This window comes from Eumetopias jubatus, unplaced genomic scaffold, assembly GCF_037043125.1.
Source record: "Eumetopias jubatus isolate StellerSeaLion01/CBP00866 unplaced genomic scaffold, mEumJub1_p1.0 scaffold_2, whole genome shotgun sequence".
In the NCBI taxonomy this organism is placed as follows: domain Eukaryota; kingdom Metazoa; phylum Chordata; class Mammalia; order Carnivora; family Otariidae; genus Eumetopias; species Eumetopias jubatus.
In genome coordinates this window covers 135,140,952-135,154,125 of record NW_028274808.1, presented here as the reverse complement: position 1 = coordinate 135,154,125, position 13,174 = coordinate 135,140,952, and the positions used below count along the sequence as shown (strand labels likewise).

At 38.0% G+C, this 13,174-nt stretch overlaps 1 non-coding gene across 1 annotated transcript; it reads left to right on the top strand.

The window, feature by feature from the left end:
- Positions 1-12,756: 12,756 nt before the first annotated feature.
- Positions 12,757-12,830, top strand: TRNAK-UUU (transfer RNA lysine (anticodon UUU)). Its single transcript has one exon. It is a non-coding gene; the product is annotated as a tRNA-Lys (tRNA).
- Positions 12,831-13,174: the final 344 nt, after the last annotated feature.

Genomic DNA, 13,174 nt, shown 5'->3' with positions numbered 1-13,174 from the left:
TTTTTAACCACTGAGTTTGTGATCATTTGTTACAGTAGCCCTAGGAAACTAATGCATGATCTTTTTTACAGGGACCCTGAAATAATCTTCTAACTGGCACTCCTGCTTCCACACCTAGCTCCTGCCAGTCCACTTCACAAAGCAGCAAGAATGGATTGTCTTGAACCCTCAATGGATCACTTTATTCTAAGTACAGTGAGAAGCCATGGACTCATGCCTTCAAAGGCTTTCCATTGAAATTAGAGTAAACTATCCCCTTTTTAGTATGACCTCCAAGGCTCTCTAGGACCTGGTGTGGTTCCTCTCTCCAAATCCATCTGTAGCATCCTACCCTTGCTTACTCTGCTTCAGCCTTTCCCACAAGGTTATACACAACAGGAAGAAAGAGACCGTATCTGTCTTGTTCACCTTTGTATTTTCAGTGTCTAGTGAAGTGCCTCACACTTAGTAGATACTCAAAAGATATTTGCTAATATGTTAGATGAATAAAGAGATGGCTTAAGGAAGGTCTCTATTTCTTTGTATGTCTCATATTGATATGGCACCAGAGTCTTTTTGATAGGAGTGCATTCATTCTAGCTGATATTTTTGCTAGAATCTACAGATTGTCATTGCAGTAGTTCTTATACTTGAATAGTCAACCTAGGAATCGAGCCAACTGGAATGGTAAAAAGGATATTGCTCATTAAAATGGGAATTGATAAATCTTCCCATTACTCCAAAAGCTGTCTTTTCATTTTCATTTTTCAGCTGTCTTGTCCATGGTCTGTTAAATGCTTCTTTTCTGTTTGTCAGCCTGCCCTCTGACATCTCCTCCTGTTTTGCTTTGCTCACTGCCCCTGTGGGCTGACCATCACACACAGATTCCCCCTGGCTTCCTAGTCAACTAGCTTCTGTTCTGTTTGGCCAATGGGAGATACTGGGAGGAGACTGGAAAGCTGGAGGAGAGGGAAGTTATACTATTTCTTCCCCACTCCATCTATGCTCTGTTCATATTCTTTTGCAGTGGCCACATCCTTGTAGGACTATAGCTCCTGTGTGGCTGCTCCTCTTCAATGGCTCCAGCACTCACTGGGCTCTGAGGACACTAGTTCTTCTTCTTGCCCTTTCAGAAATCATCTCTAGTGGGTAATAACTTACTGCTATTGTTGGTTTCTTCATCCATTGGTGGTTCCTTTGACTCCATCCACACTTCCTAAATAGTTCCTTCATTAAAACCTCTTGAGCCATCTGTGTTGGATTCTGTTTTCTGCTGGAATCTGGACTTTAACACTATATTAACTATCAGGACAGAGGAGCAAGGGTATGAGGATAGGCAGTATCTCCTGGCTGGCTCACAACCAGTTTGTAGTTCTAATTTTGTCCTGATTGATTGAAGTTCATTTTTTTCTTCAGGCTAACGTTTAAGAGAAAGTGCTCTTTGCCTGCCACCTAAGCCAATATCAAATAGAATTAATTGAATAACCTTAGCTTTCATGTCATAGAAGAAGCCCAGAATCAGTTTCATAAATTGTTTTCATGTGCCGTGGCAGAAATAGTTAACATTCACCCAGTATCCATGAGTTCTAGCTAGGCTGAGGCCTTGTGATTGGATTCTGGCCCATGAGAAGTAGGCACCATTGATGTGTGCCAGTTTCAGGGAGAGCCTTTTTTTTTTTTTTCTTTCAGTAAACAACCTAGTCTTGTGTTTGCCCAAGGCCAGCTGTTGCAGGCACTGAGGCCTCAAGACTTCGAGAAGGGATGAAGGGAGGAGGGGCAAACCATCCTGCCTACCAGGTGCTGCCTGTCCCCATCCTGCTTCCTGCAGGAGGTGGGAAAAGAGATAAGTCTACATTTGTGCCATCAAGGATCATGCTTGCTTTCAGATACTTATAAATATTCAGTTGCTGTTGAAGAGGAAACTGAGGCACTCCAACCTCCCAGGCCTCTATGTACCAGTTCAAGCTTTTGTCTGCTCCTCTTTCTCCCTAGGGAGAGACTTTTTAAGACATCTCTCACTGTCCTTCCACTTACTCTTTCTTAATTACGGTGACCTTGGGGGCCAATGTACAGATGGTCCAGTTACAAGAAGGAGGAAGTCTGCTCAAAGTGCTTCAGACTTTGCATGACTGTCAAACATACCTTTCTTGTGTTAGTCATTGAGATTTAAGGTTATATTTGTTACTTCAGCCTTGCCTAGCCTATTTTAACTAATACATGTACCAAGTAGATTTATTTTATTTTATTTATTTATTTATATATTTTAAGTCTTTTTTTTTTTTTTGCCTAAATCAGCAATAGGAAACACCCAACCTGTTATTACCTCTCCCTAACACCAGAGTCACAGTAGACATTGTTAATCTAACTGGGGTACTCTTTCAAGGTGATTCCAAAGAGTCTTCTGAATCATTCTCCACATAGGGTTCCAAGCAGACACTGTCAACCAACAGCCAAAACCTAGTTCTAGTTCCTGTTAGAAATGGTGAGCTTTACTTTGTGCTCTATCCAACCACTTACTGAATTGTTATTTTCTCAATCTTTTGTTATTTGTTTTCGTTATGAAAAATAAATAGCATTTTCATGATCTGTTTCCAATTTGAATTGTTAGTAAAGTTGTGTGCTACATTTTTAATAGTCACAGATAGATACCTCACTCTAGAATCAAATAGCAAACCATGAAGAAATACCCTTTAGAAAAGTTGATAACATCCCACTTAAAATATATATTTTAGCAAATACATTTGTGTTTTACATCAGATTCCAGTGTCCCTGATATCAGTTTGGATATGCAACCAGTTTTGTTTCTTCATTTATAGACTTCCATCATCCCAATATAAAAATAATTAAAATTTAAAAGCACTGACTTTTGTTTCTATGCTAAGTGAAATGAGTCAAGGAAGGACAAGTACCATAGATTTTATTCATATGCGGAATTTAAGAAACAAAACAAATGAACAAAGGAAAAAACAGAGAGAGAGAAACCAAGAAACAGCAGACACTTAACTATAGAGAACAAACTGCTGATTACCAAAGGGAGGTGGATCGGGGGCTGGGTGAACTAGGTGACGGGGATTAAAGAGTACACGTCTCATGATGAGCACTGAGTAATGTACAGAACTGTTGAATCACTCTATTGTATACCTGAAACTAATATAACACTGTATGTTAACTATATTGGAATTAATTAAAATAAAAAACTTAATAAAATGTGTTATACATGTGTATATATGCTCACAAAAAATCATTACATATTATATCGCTTTGAATCGGACTCTGTTGTGTTCTATTCAGTTGATTTGTGTATTAAATATTGAATCATTACCACACTTAAAAAAAATAAATAAAAGCACTGACTTTTGGTTCACAAAATCTCTTGATAGCATCTGGAGCTACTGAACTCAAATGAGAAGGAAGTGAACAAAAACTCAGAAAGGATCTCAGAATACCAATACTTGTTAGGCCTAGTTTTGCCCTTGTCCTTGATTTAGTTCTAGTAGGGGATTTCAATTAAAAAAATTTTTTTTCTAGAACTATTTTGTACCAACTTGCCCCTGGAATACTTTTCCAGAAAAGTATTGAACATGTGTTCAAGAATGAAGACTAGGCTATCATGGGTCATCTTGAGACATCAAAAAAACAAAATCAAAGAGTCTACATTTGATTGTCTTGTCACTTAAGAATTCCTGTTCAAGTATTCCCTTTGCACCACTTTCTCCTGATCCCAAACCTGCTTTGGATTCCTGCCCCATCTATAGATTCTGATCGTCCTTGTCATTGGATATCACTGATTAATCATTTTGCTTTCTGCAGTAATTTTCTCCAAGATTTCTTCCCATTTGATACCTACATCCACACAGTTTTATCCTCCTCAGCTACAGTCAAGCCAAACAGAATGAACTTGGACGCCTATATATTCTGTTTGAAGAAAATGTTTCACAGTGCATGATCAAATCCAGAAAGTTAGTAAGAGTTTAAATATAAAATCACTTAATTCTAGGTCCCTAATAGCAAAAATATAGGCTTCACTGACCCTGAGGATGAGGTCTCATTTCACAACAAATTATTCCATCCTGGAATGAGTCAGAATGAGCCATTAAAAGTAAAGATCTGATTGTTTAACCTTCCTAACTGGCTTCTCCGTTCTTGACCTATGATGGGCATAGCTATTAAAAGTAATTTCCCCATGTTAAGGGATTATCATTATTTACTAACTCCATAGTTATTTGCATGTAGGGAAGGCTGGTCCTGCAGCAATGATTTCAGTAAACATTTGAGATGGATTCAACTATCTTGTCCAGAATATAATAACATCCTGGCATCACTTTTAGTTCCTAATTCTGTAACTTTTCAATAAGATTCTGTATATCTCTGTGCCTTAATTTCCTCACTTACACTGTGAGGTATAATAATAGTTCTCATCTTTAGGATTGCTGTGAGGTTTAAATGAGACAGCCTGTGTCATACACTTAGCACAGTGCTGGTACACAGTGGACATCATTGAAAGTTAGCTATTACTAGTAGTAGAAATTAGTTGAGTTGAAGAACTTTCTCTAAATAGACCAGATGCCAGATCTTCAGCAGACTATCCAGAACATACTGTAGGCCACAGGCATTTAATTTAACTCCAAAAGTGAAACAGCTGGCCAGTAGCCCTCTGAGACCCTGGAGGGATGGGGGTAGTCACTACTAGCTAGATATTTCCTCTTATTTAAGGCAAGAAGCAGAAAAACTAGAGCCAGTGATTCAAAATCATTAATAATATAGCACATTGAGTTCATATTCGGGAAATGAGTTTGTCACCCAAGGAAACCATTCTGCCTCTTCCTCTGGTGTTTTTTTGTTGTTTTTTGTTTTTTTTAAGATTTTATTTATTTATTTGACAGAGTGAGAGAGCACGAGAGAGCACAAGCAGAGGGTGCAGCAGGAAGAGGGAAAGGGGGAAGGAGACTCTCCGCTGAGCAGGGAGCCCGATGTGGGGCTTGATCCCAGGACCCTGGGATCATGACCTGAGCCGAAGGCAAATGCCTAACCGACTGAGCCACCCAGGTGGCCCTTCCTCTGGTGTTGTTACAAAGGAAGGAAAGCCTGCTTGACTATTTACTCTACCCATTGTTCCCATCCTCTATGTGTGTTTTGTCTGTGACCTGTACTCCAAACTCCCCAAATCCTTCCACGTTATATAGTCTAGGAGGGAATTGTTTATTCATGCTGAATAAAGTAGAAAAAATAGATTGATGACTTTCATATGTGAGATCTTTTTTGAGCTCTCCAGTGCTTTGCTTATTTTTAGTTATAGTATTGCAAATGGTGCTTCATGTTTAGCTTCTGTTCTCTGTGACACTTGTATTCATTTCTCCTCTACCGGATAGTTGGTTACTCCCCATATCCTGTTTAGCAGTTTAGCATGTGCGTTTTCAGTCTGCTGTCCTAGAGTGGTGTGGGGTGGTGGAAAGAGCATGGGCGTTGGAGACTGGCAAACCTGGGCCCAACATCTGGTTCTAACTAGGGACTGTGGCTGTGGGACTTTGAGTAAATAGCATAACTTCTTGAAGCAGCAATTTCCTCATATGTGAAGTGGAGGTACTTCCTATACTTCATAAAATTGTTTTGGGAAATTAGATATCATGTGTGTGATGTAGAATATAAATAATTGTTGCTCAACAAGTGCTAATTTCATCCTTCTCTTTCCTTTATTTCAGCAGCATTCTCCTGGTCTCTGACCCTTCTAGAGCCTAGATAATCAAGGAGAATCCTTCTCATATTCTTCCTGCCTTCCTGAACAGTAGATGAGTTAGAGATAATAAAAGAATGAAAGAAAAAAAAAAAAGAATGAAAGAAAGAGCAACAAATGACAAACCCCATTCATTCCTTCCCCTTTGCTAATTCTAGGTGCTGGTGACATTATATGGGATATATGGCCAGTTCCCAGAATCCCATTCTGGCTACCATTCAAACATTTACAAGTCCACAGTGTATAACATGTGCGTGTGTGAATCCAAACAGAAGCAACACAACTATGTTGTGTATGGAAGCTTAATTCAGGAGAGAGGAAGTTATAGCCCTACTGTCCAGTCAAAAAGTAGCTGAGAACCAAGGCTCATGCACGGAAGATGATAGAAGAACTTTTACAAAGCATCAGACAAATAAGGATAAATTACTTAATACAAATCAAACTGTACATTAGTGCTTTAAGGTATTTAGAGTAGGAGAGATTAGCATCGATTCAATGACATTTATTGAGCAGTTTTTATGGAGCTGGCACTGTGCTTAGAGCAGGAGATTAAAATAAAAATGAATAAGGCATGGTCCATGCTCTCATGAAACTCTGCCTGATGAGAGAGGCAGACATATAACCAGATAAACACAGGGCACATTCAAAAGCACTTACACAATGCACAGAAGAAAATGGTCTTTGACTTCTTGTTAAAAGGGCAGTAGGATTTGGTTGAGCCATGGACTGGAAACTGAAACTCCTAGAGCAGTCAGGAACACATAAAAGAAAAAAAACCTTTGAGCAAAACAGCAATTCAGTGCAAGACATTTATTGCTTTTGGTGCTGTAATTGTATTAACTCATTAAATTCTGACTATTCTTACTCTTCTTCCTATTATTATTTCTATTTTACTTTTGAGGAGGCTGACACAAAAAGATTGAGCAACTAGTCTAAGGTCACATCATCCCGAAGTGGCATGGTCAGGTCTCAAATCTCGGCAGTCTGGGTCTGGTGCCCATGGCATTCACCACACTTCATGATTTTCTATAAAAAGAGACAGTCACACAAGTGACATGATCAGTGATAACTTCTATTCAGCCTTGGTGTTCAAGAGGCAATACGGAATGATGGAGACTCCAACTAATTGCTGTTTTCAGAAATTACAATTAGATAATCCTTTTTTTCCCCAGGAGGAGTCAGAAACCAAGCTTCCTAGCCCCCATTAACTATCCAAAATGTTAAATGTTGGCAAATAATAATAATAAAAAGCCCTCTATGGAATAAACAAACCATGATCTTAAGCTGCAAACAGCTCAGGTGTCATCACATAGAGACCTAATCACCACATTGGATTAGGCAGGCAAAGAAGGTAAGAAGGAGAATTATATGCAAAGGGAACACGTTACACAAAAGCATGGAAAAGATCGTGAATAATATGGGAATAGAATAGAACACCAAGAAAGGATGAGGCTGGCAAGGCCTTGGTGCACACGGTACATTTTACCCAGTTTACAAAAGGAAGCCAGTGAAGAATTTTGTCCCTGTGGCATTATTTGAGGCATTATTCCCTTCCATAATCAAGGAAGAGGTCAGTGTCCCTTACTAGTTAAGGCACTAGTGTAAAAACACTTTTAGGCCAAGGAATATCTTATAATTGTATTTCTAGAGTATGAGACACTGTTGGTTATATAAGAGATACAAACATGTTTGATGAATGAATGAGTGAATGAATAGATGGATCAGTGCTTTCTGAGATTATGGAGTTCTGAGCTAGCTTTGGAACACAGCAAAGGTTCCAAATGCATCTCTTAGATATTTTGTATGTTGATCTGAGGGGATGTTTTGGCTATTTTATAGTATCTTTTGGGTTCAAAGAGTTCATTTCTGTTTCTCTTCTAATATATCAACAAATCCAACAAAACAATCTTTCTCAGGGTTGCCTGTTTGAGATAGCTATTGCTGCATAACGAAGCACTCCCAACATTCAACACTTGAAACAACAACCAACATTACTCATGAGTCAGCTTTGTTGTTCCATTGATTTAGACTGGGCTCAACTTGTCTAGACTCATTCATGTCCCTGTGGGCAGCTGGAATCCATCTGTCTCAGTGCTGGATCTCTTGACATCATTAGCTTTGTGTTCTCACTATGTTCATATTTCTATTGCTAAAAATATGAATGATAGATTAAGACCATCTATGTCAATTATTTCCTTAGAAGGGGGGGTCATTCATTCATTCAACAAATGGTAGTTAAAGGACAATTCTGTGCCAGAAATTGTGCATGATATTAGGAATAAAGAATCAAGAAGAGACACCTGGGTGGCTTATATGGTTAGGCGTCTGCCTTCGGCTCAGGTCATGATCCCAGAATCCTGAGATCGAGTCCTGCAAGGGGCTCCCTGCTCAGTGGGGAGCCTGCTTCTCCCTCTGCCTGCTGCTCCCCCTGCTTGTGCTCTCTCTCTCTCCCCCTCCCTTTGACAAATAAATAAATAAAATCTTTAAAAAAAAAAGAAAATAATCAAATAAGTTTCTGACCTAGAGAAGCCAGGGACTAGTGGGGGGGACAAGGTGCAATAGAAAAATTATAGTCCCAGAGTGTAACAGCAGAAGTGTAACAATAGAAGAGTTATGAAGTGCAGAGGGAGGAATGATTACCTGTGTGAAGTAGGGGGTCAGTGGCAGAGCCAGGTAAGGAAAGGCTTCTTGGAGGAATAGGTGACTGAACTCATATTCAGATGTGCAATTATTTAGTACTTGTGCTGCCATGTAATATACCCTTAAAGTATTGATCTTTCATAGTTATAATATTGTTATTTGAATTGTGGAAATGATAACCCAGCACACTTTCCTCTGCTAGCCATTTGTCAGGACCTGGCAGTACAGAGCAGTGCTTAAGAGTGCAGACCCTAGACCTACATTGATTGGGTTTGACTCACAGCTCCACTGTTGATTAACTGTGCTTCAGTTTTCTCTTCTGTAAAATGGGGATGGTACTGTGAAGATTGAATGCATTAATACCTCTAAGCATAGAACCTAGCACATAAGTGCTCATTAATTGTTATTTTTAAGGATTTGGTTGTTTTTTCTCCAGCCTTTTTCTCTTTCTTTTCTTATGAAGTGGAGATAAGCCAACAGACACATGAAAAGATGCTCAGCACTACTAGCCATCAGGGAAATGTAAATCCAAACCACAGTGAAAGATCACCTCACACCAGTCAGAATAGCTAGTATCAATATCAAAAGGAAAAAGAAATAATAACAATGTCGGCGAGAATGTGGAGAGAAGGGAACCCTCCTACACTGTTGGTGGGAATGCAAACTGGTGCAGCCACTGTGGGAAACAGTATGGAGGTTCCTCAAAAAACCAGAAATGGAAATACCATATGATCCAGTAATTCCATTTCTGGGTATTTACCTGAAGAAAATGAAAACACTAATTTACATTTATTGCAACATTATTTATGATAGCCAAGATATGGAAGCAACCTGTTTCTGTCAATAGATGGATGGATAAAGAAGAGGTGGTATATATACGCAATGTATAGTCAGCCATAGAAAAAATGAAATCTTACCATCATGACAACATGGATGGACCTAGAGGATACCATGCTAAGTGAACTAAGTCAGACAGAAAGACAAATGCCATATGATTTCACTTATATATAGAATCTAAAAACCAAACCAAACCAAACAAACAATGGCAAATACTCATAAGTACAGAGAATAAGCTGCTGTTAGCCAGAGGTGGGTGCAGAATAGCTGAAATAAGTGAAAGGAATCAATTAATAAGTATAGATTTCTACTTAAAAAACAAAAAAGTCACAGGGATAAAAAGTATAGTCAATGATATTGTAATAACTTTGTATGATGACAGATGGTAAGCTATACTTATTATGGTGAGCATTTCATAATGTATATAATTATCGAATCACTATGTTGTACACCTGAAACTAGTATAAATTATATGTCAACTATAATTGATAGGTGAAGTTGTGAAGATTTAATGAAATTAAATATATGGAAGTCACTTTGAATAGTGCCTAGCACATTGTAAGTACAGTGCAAGGGTACATTATTATTATTATTCTGTTTATTCAAAGAATTGAAAGCATCTATTCTTGGTTTCTAGGTGTTCAAAACATTTTACTTCTTATTATACAGTCTTCTCTTTCACTAGGCAGAGGCCACGATTTACTTATGTATTTCCATTTGGAAGCATGGCGGGATGGTGGGAGAGTCAAGATTTCCTGAGAAAATCTCCAATGCACTATTTGAGTGGTGGGGGCTTTGCATGATCCTGACATTGCAGCGCGTTAGGAAAATGGGTCCTCAGAGTAAACCTCTTCTGACAGACTTGCACGCCCATCTTCCTTGGCGATGGGCATATCATGTGACAGCCCCCACTATCTCTTCTTGTACTACTTATACTTTGATTATGCAGGGAAGTAGCAGATCTCCAGATTGTAGTATTTACTGTATCCAACAGGTGTTAGCTATTGCTTAGAAGGATGCTAACAGAAGTAATCAATAGCACAAAGAAAGATGAACCACTGAAAAGAATATAATGAGATGGTAGAAGTCACCTCAGATATATTGTATTTGCATAATTATAGAATCTTCTGGCTAAATTTAAAATTAGTTAAGCAATAGGTAGAGTATTTTCAAAGAAGATCTGGCCCATAGTGAAAATTGAATAACTCTTAAGTGAATGGATGAATGAATGACAAGGTTATGAAAATGCTTATAACATTGATTACATGCTATCAGAGAAAACCATTTAAAAGCTATACTTTGATTATTCTACTAAGAATGAAGAGATTTTTTCAGCACTGTGGATTATCTGTCAGAGTTGTTTCCCTAAATACTTAATGAATTTTATAATGCTGGTGGCCTGATGGAATTTGTAATTTGAAGACCACAGCTACAGAACAAAGGGGAGCAGGCTGAAATTCCGTTCCTGATATAGAGAGCAATTTGTGTATTAAGTATTCAAGATCTAATAGAATTGAAATGCCAATCTATGGCAAAGCCTTGCAGAGTCATTTGTCACTGTGTTGATTATGCTATAAGGCCTTATTTGATTCTAAAGCTTTGTAGTGGAAAAAGTACTAGATGTGAAGTGAAACAGACTCAACTATAGAGAACAAACTGATGATCACCAGAGGGGAGGTGGTGGTGGGGGATGTGTGAAATAGGTGATGGGGATTAAGAAGTGCACTTGTGATGAGCATCTGGTGGTGTATGGACTTGTTGAATCACTACATTGTACACCTGAAACTATTGTTACACACTATGTTAACTAACTGGAATTCAAATAAAAATTTAAAGAAAAAGAAATATACCTAGATTCATAGCCAGCACATATCAAGGATGCCATTCACATAGACTACAATATGTGCAGTCCCTCATAGTCATGCAAAATTGTGGTGCTGCTGGGATTCAAATCCTTGTTCTGCTGCCTACTAGCTTGTGTGATGTGAAGCAAATTAGTTAACCTTTCTGAGTGTAATTTCCTCTGCTACTAGTATGAGCAATAAATCAGATAACACAGTAGTAGATACAATATCTAGCCTTGTACTTGGTGATTTTTCTACATTGCCACTTGTTGATAATTATAGGAGGGCGTTGACTCTGGGTCTGTATTAGAATAAGCATTTTTCCATCTGACATTCTGCCTCACTAAGAGGCAGCTTTACATAGTGTGATGGTTAAGACATAGACTCTGCTCAGACCTCCTGTTTCTGCCACCAGCTATGCAACTTTGAGTGAGTTAAATAGCTGTGTCTCCCTTCAGCTTCTGTAAAATGTGGGTGTAATAGTAATACCTCCCTCGCTGGGGTGTTTTGAGGATTAAATGAGTTAACAATTGTAAAGTATATGGAACTCTTTCTTTCTCTCTCTGTTTTTCTTTCTTTCCTTCCTTTCCTTCCTTTCTTTCTTTTCTTTTTCTTTCTTTCTTTCTTTCTTTCTTTCTTTCTTTCTTTCTTTCTTTCTTTCTTTCTTTCTTTCTTTCTTTCTTTCTTTCCTTTTCTTTCTTTCTTTCTTTTTCTTTCTTTCTTTCTTTTTCTTTCTTTCTTTCTTTCTTTCTTTCTTTCTTTCTTTCTTTCTTCCTTCCTTCCTTCCTTCCTTCCTTCCTTCCTTCCTTCCTTTCTTTCTTTCTTTCTTTCTTTCTTTCTTTCTTTCTTTCTTCTTTCTTTCTTTCTTTTTCTTCTTTCCTTCTTTCGTTACCATTTATTGAGCCCTTACTGTGTGCCCGCCAGGACAGTGTTTTCCATGCATTATCTTATGTAATCTTCCCAATAACCCATTAGATAGGTTCCATTGTTATTTCCATTTGCTAGATGAGGAAACTGTGATTCAGGAAATTGAAGTAACTTGTCAAAGGGCATGTGGCAGAGCTGTAATTCAACAGCAGCAAGAATGTCATTCTCTCAGGTGCCTTTTCTTGTTCATCCCCATTTTCCAAACAGTCTGGTAGTGAGGTCCTCTTCATTGGAGGTGCTCAAGAAAGGACCTTCCTTACATCCTCAATCCATGACAGTTTCTGATATATACTTAGCACCACATAGATATGTGTTAAAATCTGATGGGAACCCAGAGAGCTGAAGATGACTAAAAGAAATTGATGAATTATTGTGTGGGGACTGAAAAAGGTGGGCAGAATTATGGTTTCAGTTTGTGAACATAAGACAAAAATAAAAATAAATTATCAAGGCCATTAATATATATTTTTAAATTGATATATAGAGGATTGAGTTAATCATTCTTCATTATCATCATTGGTCCTTGAATGTCTGTATGTACATATAAATGTATGTTTATATATTTAAATGTATATGTATATGTATGAATTTAGGTATGCTTGTATTTATTACCTTTCACTTCCTATAACTCTCTCCCTTTCCTGTTAAGCCTATTCTAATGTATTTAATATGTATGTTTTTGATTGAAAATGTATTTTTCTCCATGTGTATATTTTTAATTTACATAAAGGATATTGTGAACTATAGATTTCGTTTTCTTCCTTAATTGTCGTGACTCATCACTTGCCTTTAAGAATGATCCTGGTTGGCTCAGTTGGTAGAGCATGTGACTTTTGATCTCAGGGTCGTGGGTTTGAGCCTCACATTGGATGTAGAGCTCACTTAAAAAAAAAAAAAAGGATGATCTGTGTTGCTGTACATGTACCTTGCTTCTGATTACTCCAAGTACTCCATGGGGTACCTCCATCACACTTGACTTGTCTACACATGGACACTTTGTTTTAAACTTCCTGTCACCACAATCAAGTTATTATTCTATTACTTCTTAGTATCCATTGTAGTTAGTCAGAATTCTCATGACAATCCAATTGTTATATCTTCATAGGTACAATAGATGCCCTCTTTTTAAAAGTGCTCAGGGATAGTACTTATTAATTTAGAAAAATCATTAAAACTGGGATTTGTAGGGCGCCTGGGTGGCTCAGTCGTTAAGTGT